Genomic DNA, 17,754 nt, shown 5'->3' with positions numbered 1-17,754 from the left:
AGTTCATAGGAATACATTGTCTACAGTTTCCGAGCGTATTGGTTCCAAGAAAGACCCAAAAGGTTTTAAAACATGTTAAACAACTGATTCTTCAAACAAGAGGTATTTTCTGAGATCCTTTTTTAAAATAATGAATTCCCAGCCCGCTTTATCAGGTCTCCTAAGCCTCAAAAACAGCTTTCCTGTGTTAATGAAGAGAGGCTCCACTCCACTTGGCTCTGTGACCTTTTTCCCCAAAAGCCCCATGACTGACCTCGAAGCAGCTATTTCTATCTACAGACTACAGTTGAACACTTCAAAATTGGGGCACCCCTCAGGTGAATTTCAGAAAATGTGGAAGCAGCCCACTCCCTGTCTCATCTGGCTCAGATGGGAGTGGTGGATGTTAGTCAAAATGGTCCCCACGGTACCATGCTCTGCTCTGATGTTTCATTTGGTAGGGTGAGCCAGAAATTTAGTTTTCTGGGTGAGGCCACTACCAGCCAGGTCTCCCCCTCACTGTATTTGGGAAAGTGCTGTTGGTTGAAAGGAAGAGGCCTCCTGGGTTAGGTTGGGGTGGGAAGGGGTGGGCACAGTGTCTCCATCTTGCCCTGGCTCCACGTCCCAGTCTTTGTTCAGGGGTACTGCTCTTCCAGGTCTCCATCCCATCTAGACACCCAGGCCGTGCACCTGGTACTGGCAGAGGCATCAACTTAGCAAAAAGCTGGACTTGGTCCCAGGTCCCCAAATGGCTGGTGGCCGCTTACAAGTTGCCCACCCTCCCGGGCCCCTTTTTCTTCGTCTGCACAGCAGTACCGGGACTAGACTGCTGGCTATCAGCCTTTTTGACCACGGCCGACTGGCAGAAACGTCTTTACGAAACTGTTTGTACTCTTATATTCGCTATTATTTCCTATTTTATTTGCGTTAAAAATGTGCATTGTGATGCAGCAAATTGATTTTGTGACCCACTAACGAGTCGCAGCCCACAGTTTGGAAAACGTGGAACAGGACGATCTCACAGTCCTCACCAGCTTCCTGCCTTCAGACTTGTGGCCAAGGTCCCTGAGCCTCTGTCTCCTCAAGATTAAAATGGAGCCATAAACCCCCTCTTCATGGGATTGTTAACACCATGAGGAGAAGTTTTAGCATAATTTCTTGTCATATAAGATTCACATTCTCTCGTTTGGTGTGAAACGGTCAAATTTTATTTAGCTCAGACAACCTTTGTATTGTCTCTTTAATCTGTCAGGACTGGCAATGAGAAAGAGAGACAAGAAGTACAAGCTACCAGCTGTTAGGAGCCCCTGAGCACCTGGTCACAGAATTCTTAATCTGGGGTCTTGGCAGCTTTTTCGGTGGGGTCGGGTCCAGGGTGGTTTGCTCTAAACCGAGGTTTCTCTACCTTAGCATTACAGATACTTTGGAGTGGATAATTCTCCGCTGTGGGGTGTCCTGTGCCTTGGGTGATGTATCACACCCCCGGTTTTTTTCCCTGCGATGCCAATAGCAGTTCTCTCCCTTCCCCACCCCACCCGTTTGGGCAGTCAGAAGTGTCTCCAGACATTGCCAAATATCTTCTGGGGGATAAAGTCATCTTGGTTAAGAACCACTGCTCTAAAGCAGCAACTGACCACAAAAGGCAATTTTTTCATCTCATCTAATGAAGTGCCTGATGGTTACAATACAGAGTGGAATAGCTAGAACATGGTTAACTACATTTAGGGGCCACCCTGAGCCGGCTGTATTCTCTCAGCGCTCCGAAGAATGTAACCCTGGGTCAGGTGAAAACAAAATGTTTCACATGGAAGAAAAAGAAGGAATTGCAAAATAAAGTAGTAGTAGCAAGTAAATCTAAGGAAACAGGTGAGTGAGTGAGGACAAATCTGTTTTACCACTAGTGCCCAGAGAAAGCCATGCCAGTATCTGTCTGCATTCTGCTCTGAAAAGGACACTTTCAAGGTTGATTGCAAATGGAAGAACATCCAACGTTGCAGGCCTTTCCCTCACCACTGCCTTTCCTCTGGCGCAGGTGGAAGAGCCCTTGAAAACCGTGTAAACTGGCCACCTCCCTTGGTGGGTTTTACCTATGCAGGGAGGGGGTAGATTTTAATACTGGTCAGTAAGAGAACTCATTGTTTATTTGAAAAGAAAATACCACAGCATTTATTTGAAGTCCACAAGTGGAAGGCACGATTGCAGGCCCACAAAAGTCTGAAAGCTCCGATGCTCATTTCTGAAATTTCATTTGAGCCAAAAGCATAGTTTCTGTGAACTGAGAACATTCCATTATCAACCGACCTCTGGAGAGGCATACTGAAAGGGCAGAGAATAAAGGTTTAGTCAGGTTATCATATGTTTAAAATGTAAGACTGATCTGTAGCTGTGATTCTGCCCATTCCCTTTATGCTAAAACTCCTTCTGGTCATGATGACCGTCGTCTTCTGCACAGTGTTCAGGGTCTGTTCCCTGCCGTCCGTTCAGGGGCTCAGCACTCCCATTTTCTCCCCTGGCTGCTTTTCTGTAGTATTCTGGCTACAAAATAAAGAAAACATTTCTATTTTGTGCTCCTCACAGGAAGAGTTTAGAGGAGAGGTTAGATGTAATCTCAGTGGGCTCTGTTGCCACTTCAGGGTGCTCAACAGTTTATATTTAGTAAACCGCGGTGTGCTGAACTTGGTGCCTCCTTCCCCTTTGATACACCTCGATGCAGAATCTAAGTAGCACAAAGGCAGAAACCAGCCTTGCTGACGTCAGGTCCTGTCATCACGGCTGTGTGTGAGGGCAGCCTGCCGGGCTGGCGCCACAGCCCCTGCAGGACTGCAGAGCTGTGCAGGGTCGCCAGGGCCCAAGCGTAGGAGCAGTGCCAGAGCGCCGGCCCCAGCCCCCTTGGTGGGCGCCTCTTCCTCCCCTCCTTCCCTTTTGGAGTCTGTCTTGGGGGAATGCATATCCCCAGGCTTCCCCAGGTCACTGCCCAGCAGTGTCAGGAGGCACCATTGTGGAACAGTGCGCCAGGAGGCAGGTTTTCAGATTGAACATAAAAAGGAGACTGTTGGGGCCTGGTGGCACAGTGGTTAAGAATACGCCTGCCAGTGCAGGGGACACAGGTTCGAGCCCTGGTCCGGGAAGCAGCTAAGCCTGTGCGCCACAACTACTGAGCTTGCGCTCTAGAGCCCGCGAGCCGCAACTACTGAAGCCCGCGTGCCACAACTACTGAAGCCTGCGTGCCTAGAGCCCATGCTCCACAACAGGAGAAGTCACCGCAATGAGAAGCCCGTGCACTGCAACAAAGAGCAGCCCCCGCTTGCCTCAACTAGAGAAAGTCCTTGTGCAGCAACAAGGACCCAATGCAGACAAAAAAAAAAAAAAAAAAAGGAGACCGTTGTGGAGGGTTGGAACGGTGTGGTGCAATTAGCAAAGTGGTTTTCCAGGGTAAAATACAAGGAGCCCGATGGAATGGGAGCTTCCAGAAAGGCAGTTTGACACCTGCCATATCCAACATTGGGCAGGTTTGTCACCGTTTCTTCCCAGGGACAAGGGGTCTGGCTCCTTGGCTCCTTGACATGGTCAAGCTCAGGTTGCAAATCAGAGGGTCAAACATTGATGGATCTGAACTTGAGGATGTGACCTATAAGTAGTGTGACTTAATATCCATTTTTTAAAAAGCTAAAACAGTCCTGGTGAGGGACGCAGCTGTCATTTTGATACAGCGTTGCAATTTGTAGAGTTCGGAAAGCTGGGCAGGGTATGGATTGATAAAAGGGTTGGGGTGATTTTCTTTGGTTGCTTAGACATATTGGGATTTTAAAGCATGTGCGTTTTATAATGTGGGATAAAAAGCTCTTATATAATTCTTTGGTTATATTTGTGTATTTTTTTTCTTTGTTGTATTTGGTTTATGAAACACTTACTGCTTTAGAACATTTCTTCAAAGTCAGGAAGATATCTCTAGATATTTCTTCTTGGCGTTTTCTTTCTCTGTTATTCAGTTCAGTGCCCCTAGAATTTTTCTGTGGAAACCTTTGGAGACCAAAAAAGTCTCCATTGCTTTATGCAGTGATACAATGATTTTTGAAAACTGATCTAAAATGACAAGGGACTTTGTTTTTAGATGAGTTTTCTTCTCTTGTTCCTGAGGCCAGGGCCTGCGTTTTATTCACCTTGAATTGTTACAGGACATTGTGGCTGATCAGATGTTTGTTTAAAGAAAAAATGAACCACTGGTGGCATAATCTGCCTAATTTTTCTGAAAAGACCTTTTAAGTAAACAATTATAATCAGTCAAAGCAGTTAGAATTTACCTGTTAAATTAAAGAGGAAAAGAGCATTTAACGGCGGGCTTTTAGCTACAGGTTAGAAAAGTCCCTGGTTGCTTATTCTTTGCCATTCTTTCTTCCATGTACTTAGCAGCACGTCCTACTGTATACATATTTGGAGATTTAAGGGGCATTATCACCTCTTGCCATCTGTGTATGGTTCCCCCCCGCCGCCAAGTCTGTACAGATTTTCTCAGAAAGATGTGGAGATGTACACATTTTCTGGGTTAATAAATAACATTGCCCTGACACTCTTCTTTCAATAGTGCCCCAAACCCAGCTACATCTCCTGTTCCTTTTGTCTTTAATGCTGTTGTGAGTAAAATCAACATGTGGGGTTTTATTGGTGTTTCTAGGTTCTTTATACCTCCATCAGTAGTTTATATATTTTTGTATTAGATTTCTGTACTGAAATCCACACCCAAAAAAAGCACACAGTTGTCAGTGAGCCACTGCCATTTTCTTTCACAATTATAGAGTCTCATTCCCATGTAAAGTTTGCCTTCAGTGCCCTAAAATAGAGGACTCACTTTTGCCAAAATACCTTTCCAGATTGCTCTTCTTCCCTCTGGTGCCTTTCCGGTGCACCCTCCTTTGCTCTCTAGTTCCATGGTACACCAGGATTTGAGAGTTCGCTCTCTCTGGCCTTCAAGCTGTGGAACCTTCAGGCTGTAGATAAAATGAGCTCTTCCTGTAGTCTGTGGGAGGCTCCCACAGCATCAGCGGCCTAAGTATGGTCCCTGAACCTGCCCTTTAGGGAGGAGGCGGTGCTCCATAGATCCTACAGGATTCCCTGGCAGCTTAATGCCTCTTAGGGGCGAATGTTTGTGCTGGTACCAGATAGCAAAGAGAAAACAATTGTATTGAATTCAAATTGTTTTAAAAAATGAAAGGACCCCTGTTTATGTGCAAATGATGGTATTTTGTGTTTGTCAGGGCACGAAATTTAAAGATCAGCAGACTTTATGGGGTGGCACTAAAAATGATTTTTTTAATATTATTACTATTAATTATTATTATTATTATTATTATTATTTTAATGGTATGCGGGCCTCTCACTGTTGTGGCCTCTCCTGTTGCGGAGCACAAGCTCCGGACGCACAGGCTCAGCGGCCATGGCTCACGGGCCCAGCCGCTCCGCGGCATGTGGGATCTTCCCAGACCAGGGCACGAACCCCTGTCCCCTGCATCGGCAGGCGGACTCTCAACCACTGTGCCACCAGGGAAGCCCTAAAAATGATTTTTAAAGCTACTTAGTCTACATGTTGCTGCAGCTTTGAACCACATGGAATTGTGTTCCATAGACCAACTGATCTGTGGGTAGGAGCAGATGACCACGCCGAGCGTGGAAATCTACAGGCACTGGGGAGAGCAGCCAGCCAGCCAGCAGCAGCCCAGAGCAGGCTTGTCCGCCTGGCTCTACTGTCAGGACAGCAGGTGGTCTTCTCAGGAATTGACTGCGTAGAGTAGTACCATTTCCTGAAACAGCCTTCCCCAGCTGGACTCTAGGCTTGTTTTTAATACCAACTTTTTTTGAGAAATAATTCATATACCATGTAATTCACCCATTTCGAAGTGCACAACAGTAGTTTTTAGTATGTATTCACAGAGCTGTGTAACCATCACCACAGTCAATTATAGAATGTGTTCGTCATCCGATCGCAAAGAAACCCTGTACCCTTTAGTTGTCATTCCCATCTCCCCCCACTCCAGTCCCTGGCAACCAGACTACTCTTCCTGTGTCTACAGATTTGCTTACTCTGGGCTTTCATGTAAATGGGATCACATACACCTTTTGTGAATGGCTTCTTTTCACGTAGCATACTGTCTTCAGGAATCATCCATGTTTTGCACGTATCAATACTTCTTTGCTTTTTATTTCCAAATACTTGTGATGGTATGAGTAAACCCCATTTGTTTAACTGTTCATCAGTTGATAGACATTTGGATTTTGTGGCTGTATGTGTAACGCTGCTGTGAACATTTGGGTGCAGTGTTTTGTGTGGATGTAAATTATCACTTCTTTTCGGACTTATACCTAAGGAGTAGAATTGCTGGCTTATATGGTTAGTTTATTTAACTTTTTAAGGAACTGCCAGGCTGTTTTTCAGAGCACCATTTTACATCTTTACCAGCAGTGTGTGAGGGTTCCAGTGTTTCTTCATCCTTGTCAATATTTGTTATTGTCTGGCTTTCATTTTAGCCATCCTACTGGGTGTGAAGACCTATCTCATTGTGGTTTTTTGTTTTTAAACATCTTTTTTTTTTTTTTTTTTTTTTTGGCGGTACGCGGGCCTCTCACTGCTGTGGCCTCTCCCGTTGTGGAGCACAGGCTCCGGACGTGCAGGCTCAGCGGCCATGGCTCACGGGCCCAGCCGCTCCGCAGCATGTGGGATCCTCCCGGACCGGGGGCACGAACCCGCGTCCCCTGCATCGGCAGGCGGACTCTCAACCACTGTGCCACCAGGGAAGCCCTTAAACACCTTTGTTGGAGTATAATTGCTTTACAATGTTCTGTTAGTTTCTGCTGTATAACAAAGTGAATCAGCTATATGTATACATGTATCCCCATATCCCCTCCCTCTTGCGTCTCCCTCCCTCCCACCCTCCCTATCCCACCGCTCTAGGTGGTCACAAAGCACCGAGCTGATCTCCCTCTGCTATGCAGCTGCTTCCCACTAGCTATCTATTTTACATTTGCTAGTGTATATATGTCCATGCCACTCTCTCACTTCGTCCCAGCTTACCCTTCCCCCTCCCCACGTCCTCAAGTCCATTCTCCACGTCTGCGTCTTTATTCCTGTCCTGCCCCGAGGTTCATGAGAACCTTTTTTTTTTTAAGATTCCATATATATGTATTAGGATATGGTATTTGTTTTCCTCTTTCTAACTGACTTCACTGAGTATAACAGACTATCTAGGTCCATCCACCACACTACAAATAACTCAACTTCCTTTCTTTTTATGGCTGAGAAATATTCCATTGTATATACGTGCCACATCTTCTTTATCCATTCATCTGTCGATGGACACTTAGGTTGCTTCCATGTCCTGGCTATGGCAAATAGTGCTGCAGTGAACACTGTGGTACGTGACTCCTTGAATCATGGTTTTCTCCGGGTATATGCCCAGTAGTGGGATTGCTGGGTCATATGGTAGTCCTGTTTTTCGTTTTTTAAGGAACCTCCATACTGTTCTCCATAGTGGCTGTATCAATTTACATTCCCACCACCAACAGTGCAGGAGTGTTCCCTTTTCTCCACACCCTCTCTGGCATTTATTGTTTGTAGATTTTTTGATGATGGCCATTCTGACCGGTGTGAGGTGAAACCTCTTTGTAGTTTTGATTTGCATTTCTCTAATGATTAGTGATGTTGAGCATCCTTTCATGTGTTTGTTGGCAATCTGTATTTCTTCTTGGGAGAAATGTCTATTTAGGTCTTCTGCCCATTTTTGGATTGGGTGGTTTGTTTTTTTGATATTGAGCTGTGTGAGCTGCTTGTCTATTTTGGAGATTAATCCTTTGTCAGTTGCTTCATTTGCAGATATTTTCTCCCATTCTGAGGGTTGTCTTTTCATCTTGCTTATGGTTTCCTTTGCTGTGCAAAAGCTTTGAAGTTTCATTAGGTCACATTTGTTTATTTTTATTTCCATTTCTCTAGGAGGTGGGTCAGAAAGGATCTTGCCGTGATTTACGTCATAGAGTGTTCTGCCTATGTTTTCCTCTAAGAGTTTATAGTGTCTGGCCTTACATTTAGGTCTTTAATCCACTTTGAGTTTATTTTTGTGTATGGTGTTAGGGAGTGTTCTAATTTCATTCTTTTACATGTAGCTGTCCAGTTTTCCCAGCACCACTTATTGAAGAGGCTGTCTTTTCTCCATTGTATATTCTTGCCTCCTTTATCAAAGATAAGGTGACCATATGTGTGTGGGTTTATCTCTGGGCTTTCTGTCCTGTTCCATTGATTTATATTTCTGTTTTTGTGCCAGTACCATATTGTCTTGATTACTGTAGCTTTGTAATGTAGTCTGAAGCCTGGGAGCCTGATTCCTCCAGCTCCGCTTTTCTTTTTTCAGGATCGCTTAGGCTATTCAGGGTCTTTTGTGTTTCCATACAAATTGTGAAATTTTTTGGTCTGTGAAAAATACCATTGGTAGTTTCATAGGGATTGCATTGAATCCATAGATTGCTTTGGGTAGTATAGTCATTTTCACAGTGTTGATTCTTCCAATCTAAGAATGTGGTATATCTCTCCATCTGTTTGTATCATCGTTAATTTCTTTCATCAGTGTTTTATAGTTTTCTGCATACAGATCTTTTGTCTCCTTAGGTAGGTTTATTCCTGGGTATTCTGTTCTTTTTGTTGCCATGGTAAATGGGAGTGTTTCCTTAATTTCTCTTTCAGATTTTTCATCATTAGTGTATAGGAATACCAGAGATTACTGTGCATTAATTTTGTATCCTGCTACTTTACCAAATTCATTGATTAGCTCTACTAGTTTTCTGGTAGCATCTTTAGGATTCTCTATGTATAGTATCATGTCATCTGCAAACAGTGACAGTTTTACTTCTCCTTTTCCGATTTGGATTCCTTTTATTTCTTTTTCTTCTGTGAGTTCTGTGGCTAAAACTTCCAAAAGTATGTTGAATAATAGTGGTGAGAGTGGGCACCCTTGTCTTGTTCCTGATCTTAGAGGAAATGGTTTCAGTTTCTCACCATTGAGGACGATGTGGGCTGTGGGTTTGTCACATATGGCCTTTATTATGTTGCGGCAGGTTCCCTCTCTGCCTACTTTCTGGAGGGTTTTTATCATAAATGGGTGTGGATATTTGTCGAAAACCTTTTCTGCATCTGTTGAGATGATCATATGGTTTTTCTCCTTCAGTCTGTTAATACCATTTATCACATTGATTGATTTGCATATATTGAAGATTCCTTGCATTCCTGGGATAAACCACACTTGATCATGGTGTATGAGCCTTTTAATGTGCTGTTGGATTCTGTTTCCTAGTATTTTGTTGAGGATTTTTGCATCTATGTTCATCAGTGATATTGGCCTATAGCTTACTTTTTTGTGTGACATCTTCGTCTGGTTTTGGTATCAGGTTGATGGTGGCCTCGTAGAATGAGTTTGGGAGTGTTCCTCACCGTGCTATATTTTGGAAGAGTTTGAGAAGGATAGGTGTTAGCTCTTCTCTAAATGTGTGATAGAATGTGCCTGTGAAGCCATCTGGTCCTGGGCTTTTGTTTGTTGGAAGATTTTTAATCACAGTTTCAATTTCAGTGCTTGTGATTGGTCTGTTTACATTTTCTGTTTCTTCCTGGTTCAGTCTAGGAAGCTTGTGCTTTTCTAAGAATGTGTCCATTTCTTCCAGGTTGTCCATTTTATTGGCATAGAGTTGCTTGTAGTAATCTCATGATCCTTTGTATTTCTGCAGTGTCAGTTGTTGCTTCTCCTTTTTCATTTCTAATTCTGTTGATTTGAGTCTTCTCCCTTTTTTTTCTTGATGAGTCTGGCTAATGGTTTATCAGTTTTGTTTATCTTCTCAAAGAACCAGCTTTTAGTTTCATTGATCTTTGCTATTGTTTCCTTCATTTCTGATCTGATCTTTATGATTTCTTTCCTTCTGCTAACTTCGGGGGGGTGGTTTTGTTCTTCTTTCTCTAATTGCTTTAGGTGTAAGGTAAGGTTGTCTATTTGAGATTTTTCTTGTTTCTTGAGGTAGGATTGTATTGCTATAAACTTCCCTCTTAGAACTGCTTTTGCTGCATCCCATAGGTTTTGGGCCATCGTGTTTTCATTGTCATTTGTTCCTAGGTATTTTTTGATTTCCTCTTTGATTTCTTCAGTGATCTCTTGGTTATTTAGGAGCATATTGTTTAGCCTCCATGCTTCTGTGTTTTTTACAGTTTTTTTCCTGTACTTGATATCTAGTTTCATAGCGTTGTGGTCAGAAAAGATACTTGATATGATTTCAGTTTTCTTAAATTTACCAAGGCTTGATTTGTGACCCAAGATATGATCTATCCTGGAGAGTGTTCCATGAGCACTTGAGAAGAAAGTGTATCCTGTTGTTTTTGGATGGAGTGTCCTATAAATATCAGTTAAGTCCATCTTGTCTAATGTGTCATTTAAAGCTTGTGTTTCCTTATTTATTTTCATTTTGGATGATCTGTGCATTGGTGAAAGTGGGGTGTTAAAGTCCCCTACTATGACTGTGTTACTCTGTCAGTTTCCCCTTTTATGCCTGTTAGCATCTGCCTTATGTATTGTGATTCTTCTTTGTTGGGTGCATAAATATTTACAAGTGTTATCTCCTCTTCTTGGTTTGATCCTTTGATCGTTATGTAGTGTCCTTCTTTGTCTCTTGTAACAGTCTTTATTTTAAAGTCTATTTTGTCTGATATGAGAATTGCTCCTCCAGCTTTCTTTTGATTTCCATTTGCATGGAATATCTTTTTCCATGCCCTCACTTTCAGTCTGTATGTGCCCCTAGGTCTGAAGTGGGTCTCTTGTAGACAGCATATATATGGGTCTTGTTTTTGTATCCATTCAGCCAGTCTGTGTCTTTTGGTTGAAGATAAGACCAAATGGTAATCCATTTACATTTAAGGTAATTATTGATATGTATGTTTGTATTATCATTTTCTTAATTGTTTTGGGTTTGTTTTTGCAGCTCTTTTCCATCTCTTGTGTTTCCTGCCTAGAGAAGTTCCTTTAGCATTTGTTGTAAAGCTGGTTTGGTGGTGCTGAATTCTCTTAACTTTTGCTTGTCTGTAAAGGTTTTAATTTCTCCATCGAATCTGAATGAGATCCTTGCTGGGTAGAGTAATCTTGGTTGTAGGTTTTTCCCTTCCATCACTTTAAATATGTCCTGCCACTGCCTTCTGGCTTGCAGAGTTTCTGCTGAAAGATCAGCTGTTAACCTTATGGGGATTCCTTTGTATGTTATTTGTTGCTTTTCCCTTGCTGCTTTTAATATGTTTTCTTTGTATTTAAGTTTTGATAGTTTGATTAACATGACTCTTGGCGTGTTTCTCCTTGGATTTATCCTGCACGGGACTCTCTGAGCTTCCTGGACTTGATTGACTGTTTCCTTTCCCATGTTAGGGAAGTTTTCAACTATAATATCTTCAAATATTTTCTCAGACTCTTTCTTTTTCTCTTCTAATGGGCCCCCCTATAATTCGAAAGTTGGTGCGTGTAGTGTTGTCCCGGAGGTCTCTGAGACTGTCCTCAGTTCTTTTCATTCTTTTTTCTTTATTCTACTCTGTGGTAGTTATTTCCACTATTTTATCTTCCAGGTCACTTATCCGTTCTTCTGCCTCAGTTATTCTGCTATTGATTCCTTCTAGAGAATTTTAAATTTCATTTATTGTGTTGTTCATCATTGATTGCTCTTTAGTTTTTCTAGGTCCTTGTTAAACGTTTCTTGTATTTCCTCCATTCTACTTCCAAGGTTTTGCATCATCTTTACTATCATTACTCAGTTCTTCTTCAGGTAGACTGCTTAGTTTCCTCTTCATTTGTTTGGTCTGGTGGGTTTTTACCTTGCTCCTTCATCTGCTGCACATTTCTCTGTCTTCTCATTTTGCTTAACTTAACCATGTTTGGGGTCTCCTTTTTGCAGGGTGCAGGTTCGTAGTTCCCGTTGCTTTTGGTGTCTGCCCTCAGTGGTTAAGGTTGTTTCAGTGGTTTGTATAGGCTTCCTGGTGGAGTGGACTGGTGCCTGTGTTCTGGAGGGTGGGGCTGGATCTCGTCTTTCTGGTGGGCAGGGCTGCATCCGGTGGTGTGTTGTGGGGTGTCTGTGGACTTAGTATGATTTGGGGCAGCCTCTCTGCTAACGGATGGGGTTGTGTTCCTGTCCTGCTAGTTCTTTGGCATGGGGCATCCAGCACTGGAGCTTGCTGGCCATTGGGTGGAGCTGGGTCTTAGCCTTGATCATAACTTCCCAACCTCCAGAATTTTTGTTCAGCCTGTTCATCCATGCGTTTACTTCTGTCGGCAGTACTGGAAATGCACAGGAGTTAACAGGAAAATCCGAATTATTTTCTGGAAAACTGGAGGTAAGATGACTCGGGAGTGACAAGACACAAAGTACAGTGGGTGGCGGTGAAAGAAAGCCAGGGTAGGAGGTGGCTGAGGCGTGGAGCAGTGCCCTAGGGGGGTGGCAACTTCCCACAGGGACCCCTGCCTCTAGAGCATCCTCTTCCAGGCGTCGACGCCCCACGGGGCCCCTCTCGTTGTGGTTTTGATTTTCATTTCCCTATTAACTAATTATGGTCAGCATCTTTCCATCTGTTTATTGGCCACTTATACATCTTTGGAAAAATACCTAGTCAGATCTTTTGCTCATTTTTAAACAGGTTTTTCTTTTTATTATTGAATTATAATAGTTTGTATATTTTAGATACAAGATCCTTATCAGGTATATGATTTGCAAAAATATTCTCTCATTTTCTTAGGTTGTCTTTTCACGTTCTTGAAAGTGTCCTTTGAAGCACAGACGTTTTAATTTTGAAGCCATCCGATTCACCTGTATTTTCTTATTTTGCTTGTGCTTTTGGTGTCAGATCTAGGAAACCAGTGCCTAATCCAATGTCTAGAAGATTTATGTCTGTGTTTTCTTCCAAGAGTTTTATAGTTTTAGCTCTTACATTTAAGTCTTCGGGTTTAATTTTTAAAGTTCATTTCTCTAGCTTCTGTAAGGAAGGTATTGGAAGAAATAGCCACTAAGAAGAAACGGGAAAGGCAGGGTTGAATTTTTTCATGGAACACGTGGTAAGGCTGGAAATCGACTGAGCTTAGGCTGCCCCGTTCAGCAGTTGGTGTCTTTTCTTCCTTTGTCTCTTAGTTTGAGTGGCCCTTTCTCAGGGAGTCTCCTGACTGCATCCCTGGGTCACTCCCATTGCCCTCATTGCACCCTGTTATCTCCTGTCAGGGCGTTTGTCACGAACATGAGTCTGCTTCTGCCTGTTCACTGGATTTTTCTTAGACTTTCTACTGAACTATAAGCTCAAAGAGGGCAGGATCTTGTCTGTTTTATTCACCACTTCATCCTTAATACCCAGTACTTATTTTTTTGGAGAATGACGTTTCCTGGATCTCCAGGTATTCTGGAATAGAGTGACTAGTATATGACAGGATAAGGTGATTGGATAACTAAAGCTATAGGGAAACCCCTTCAGGAGGGAGCGAACCTTTCTGGCAGACTTGGTGAGGCCCTCCGGAGTCAGTCACGTCTGCCCCTGAGGAAATGGAGAGAAAGCACGAGTGCCCCTTCAGAGCTTCTCAGAGGAAGTAACCCATGGTCAGTTTTCTGCCAACAGTAAAAGTCCTTTTTTTAGCAAAGGCCACGTGTCGTATGTTAATGAAATGAGGAGAGGAGGTGGAATTCCATATTGGAATGTTTTACCATTTAGTGTGCCGTTCTGATAGGGAGGGAAGGCTCACTGTGCTGTATTTCAGGGTGGACTCAACATGGGCTACTGAGTTCTACTTTCTGGAGCCAGCTGCCTTGCATAGCATTAATGTCATTAATTGAAATAGTATATACATAGGAGAAGGAAGAAAGGTTGGGATTTGCCTGAGAGAACGTATGAAACTTGATGTTTGTCATCACCTTTGATCCTCACCGTCACTCCATGTGCACACTTGGTGTGATGATCCCGATAGCAGGTTTGGACGATCCATGTTTTGCACGTTGCCACAGCTCTAGTTATAACTGGTAAAACCCGTTATTACCGGCTATGACCAGTTAACATAGAGCGGAGAGTTTTAGGGTCTGACTCAAGCAAGGTTAGCAAGAGCCCTTGCAAAAGAGCTGAGAGCCTCCGCTGCCTCGTTTGTTGTCTTAACTTCAGGGCGAAGGGGGTTTACTAGCCTGGCTTTGTGGCAGTACACAGAGCAACTTTTCGTTCCCTTTGGTTAAAACAGTGTTAAGATCTCAGCCCTTTGAGAGTAAGGAGCTGTAAGGTGAGAGAGAGAAGGAGAAGAGAAGTGTTGGAAATCTTCATGTGACGGCTGTACACTCAACTGTGCTCTCATCTTTTCTCATGAGAATGAGTAGATGAGACATCCTGGACCGTTACAGATGCCCCTAAACGAAATACCTGCTGGAAAGGCTGTCTGTTCTGGAGCTGCTCTAGGAAGGCCTCCCCACGCCCAGGCTGCCAGGCAGGCTTCCCTCACCAGCAGTAAACCCACTTTAAAGCAACGTTAAGTCTAATTTAAGGACGCAAATTAAAAAGGAGGTTTGTTTATTGCAGCGTTAGACTTATTAACTCACAAAAGCCATGAGCCTTGGTCTTTCTGTTTACAGATTATAAAATGGAACTCAAAATGAGGTTTAATGGGCTTCCCAGATCGTGTTCCCTGGACAGATTTTTTTTCCCCTTCAACAGTAAATTCTGAAATCAAAAGGACTTAAAAAGAGGAGTGCTTCCTGTCATAAATGGGATGGATGGCATTCTTCAAAGCATTTTACAGCTTCCAACTGTGCATTATAATTTCAAAGTAGCTGAAAAGCATTCTGAGTTTTTTTAAATGGTACGTTTATTCAGAAACATTTATTAAGCAGCTACTTATGTGCCAGGCATTGAGACAGGGCCTGGAGGTAGCCTGAAGGCTCCCAGGCCCACGCTCTCACTGAGTTTGTACTTTATTGTTAGTAAAGACATAAACTACTGAATAAGGAGACAGCAGTTTCAAAGAACATTGGGCTGGAGAGGATGTAAGACACAGCTCTGAGAGAGTGACCCATGGGGAAGCGGGTGGAGCTGAGGAATTCTGGGCCCAAGAGGTGAGTTCAGGGATGTGGACATATCAATATCAGGTCATTCCACTAACCTAGGGTGTGCTGGATGAGGTGGGGCCACAGCAGTGCCATCTAGTGTCACAGCAGATGTCCTTGACCTCTGTTGACTTGACCCCTCATAGCCTTCCTGGTAAAAAGCTAAAGGCTATTAACACTCTTTGGGACTTTCTGGGACACAGTTCATAGTTGATTGAAATGGACTTTTCTGGCATCGTCAGAGGGTTGAAGGACTAATGGAACTGTAGTGTATTAATAAGGGGATGCCCTGCAGTTGTTACCACGTTAAAGTATATGGGCCACACTAAGCTAGTAAATCCAACGGCAGCAAATGGAGAATAAGGAAAAACACAAAATAATATATCCATGTTGTTTATATGTAAAGCTATCCGTTTATAACTTTTACTATTCAAAAATAAAGCAAGGGAAGCAGCTGTGTGCAGGAGCCACAGGTGCTTTTTCAGGCGTGGCAGTGAGTGTGCTCCAGGCTTGCAGTGACAGAAGCAACCCAGCTGATTTTCTGAGTCCGACCTTGACTGTGTAGTGTGCTTTGTTGACGGCACAGTGGCTAGCAGAACCAAGCTTGGGGTGTGGGCCAGGCTGTTAACGCTGAGCTGGTTCTGTCTAACCCTGCAGCGCGTCTGCTCAGCCTCTGTGACTCCACTTACTCCTCAGGCACAGTGAGGCTTCTGTGAGACCCTGCTTTGCAGACTCCACCTCGAAGGAACCCAGCCCCCCACACCCCCCAACCAAGGGAGTTTAGTGTTTAAGATGTGTTCTCCCAGACTGATTTAAACTGCTTGAATAACCCACGTATGTTTTTCTCCCTAATATGTCCTTATATGTACTGGAATTACAGATTACATTTTTATTAAAAGAAGAATTATGTTTAAGGAAAGTCTGAAGACTCCTTTGGAAAATTAGTCCATAAGATAATAAGCAGCTTGTGGGGGAGCGTTCTCATGTAAGAATTATTTCTTTGAAGTAGCTTCACGGAGAACACACTAAAATTGAAGACCAAAAAAAAAAAAAAAAGAGCACTGAGAATTGTAAAGTGTTAATGAACGCAGGGTCTGGGGTGTATAGTGATTTGCAGAGGAAGCGTCTGGTCAGCGAGGGAGATTGGGAGTGACCTGGTGGAGGGGATTATTCTTCTTAAAGTTCGTGTTTCCTCAGTGTTGGGTCCCCTACCCACAAGTGGCGCCTTGCATTCATGCTGGGCTGTAGGCCAAGAGGTGCTCTGTTTCCGAACGAATGCCAGAGCAGGTTTTTCGGCACAGAGGAGTGCAGTCCACGGAGGAAAGCAAACTCCCCACATTCAGGAACACCCGAGATTTCCTGACAGAACGGGCAGAAGCTCGCCGGAGCCAGCTGGGGAGGGCCTCCCAGCTCTGTGTTCTCTGGCGTCGTGCTGGTGGATTTGGGGGGTTAGCACATCACTCGGGCAGCCTAAGGCGTGGGCTTCCTTTGCAGATCAAGGGTCAGCAGACTAGAGCTGGCTGGTCCAGCCCACTGCCCTTTTTGTGGTAAATAAAGTTTTATCTGAAGATAGCCACGCTATCTAGGGCTGCTCTTGTGATACAAGGGCAAATGGGGTGAGAAGCCATAAATGCTCACTGTGTATAGCCCTTGACAGAAAAAAATTGGCAACCCCTTGTTCTAGAGTTTAATAGGAGTTGGTTCTGGATGCATTAAAATTCTCAGATTGAAGAGATTGGGGGGCTGGTCTTTTAGCAGTTTTTCTTTCCTTTTCCAGGAGGGAACAATTAATAAATGAGAGGTACGTGTGGTTATATCACAGAGGTGCCCAGAGGATCGTGGGACTTGTCCCTGAATCTGAGCTGTGGTTTGACCCTACAAGGCAGGTCCCACTTTTCCAGCACTGCTGGAAGTCAGAGCGGCCGGCCAGAAGTCGTTCAGTTCACCTGGGCCTCTTGGGTAGTGATAACGTTCTTGAAATGGTAGAGGTGCCATGTGCCTGGAGCTGACGCTGGGGCAAGCCTGTCTTTACAGACGGGCTTGGAAAATTCCCAGGCGCCTGGCCCCTGGGTATACTTCCCCGAGGGTGGGTGGTAAGTACCGGCTGGCCCAGGCCTCGAGGAGGCCCCTCCCTGAAGGAGGCCCTGCTTCCTCTGCGGGTTCCCGCTGGCGCTGGTGTCTCAGAGTCCTGAGGCTAGGCGCAGGGCGGGCCGGCTCTTCTTCCTGGGCTGTGTTGTCCCATCCTCTCCCTCCCACTTCCCACTCCCTGCCAGTGCCTTCCCTCCTGGACACCCACCTGACAGGCACCTTGCTCCTTCGGTTTTCACCAGTTAACAAACTTTTCCTTGGAGTTGATACTATCAAGTTTTTATAAATTCAAGAAATAGAACTTTTGAAGTGGAAATGAAAGCCAGAAACATGCTACACCTGCTAAGAAGACAAGCACTTACTGTGTGGGAGTCACAATCCTAACGCTTGCTGCAGCGACCTGGGGCAGTTCCCACAGCAGCCCAGGGGCAGAGGCTCTCCTAGCCCCCGCCCTGGGGAGACAGCTCTGGATCAGGACCCAGTGGGTCATGAAATCACTTTAGTAGGTTGCCAGCCAGCATAAAGAAAGAAGAACAATAACTATCAGCAGTTGCATATAGTGAAGGAAAGTATTAA

At 44.1% G+C, this 17,754-nt stretch overlaps 1 protein-coding gene across 15 annotated transcripts in view; it reads left to right on the top strand.

Annotated features, from left to right (window-relative positions):
* Positions 1 to 17,754, top strand: part of AOPEP (aminopeptidase O (putative)) — a 372,968-nt gene that overhangs the window by 332,167 nt on the left and 23,047 nt on the right. The window lies entirely within an intron of this gene.

This window comes from Tursiops truncatus, chromosome 6, assembly GCF_011762595.2.
Source record: "Tursiops truncatus isolate mTurTru1 chromosome 6, mTurTru1.mat.Y, whole genome shotgun sequence".
NCBI classification, from domain to species: domain Eukaryota; kingdom Metazoa; phylum Chordata; class Mammalia; order Artiodactyla; family Delphinidae; genus Tursiops; species Tursiops truncatus.
The sequence above is the reverse complement of the archived record's forward strand: the minus strand, read 5'-3'. Positions and strand labels throughout refer to the sequence as shown.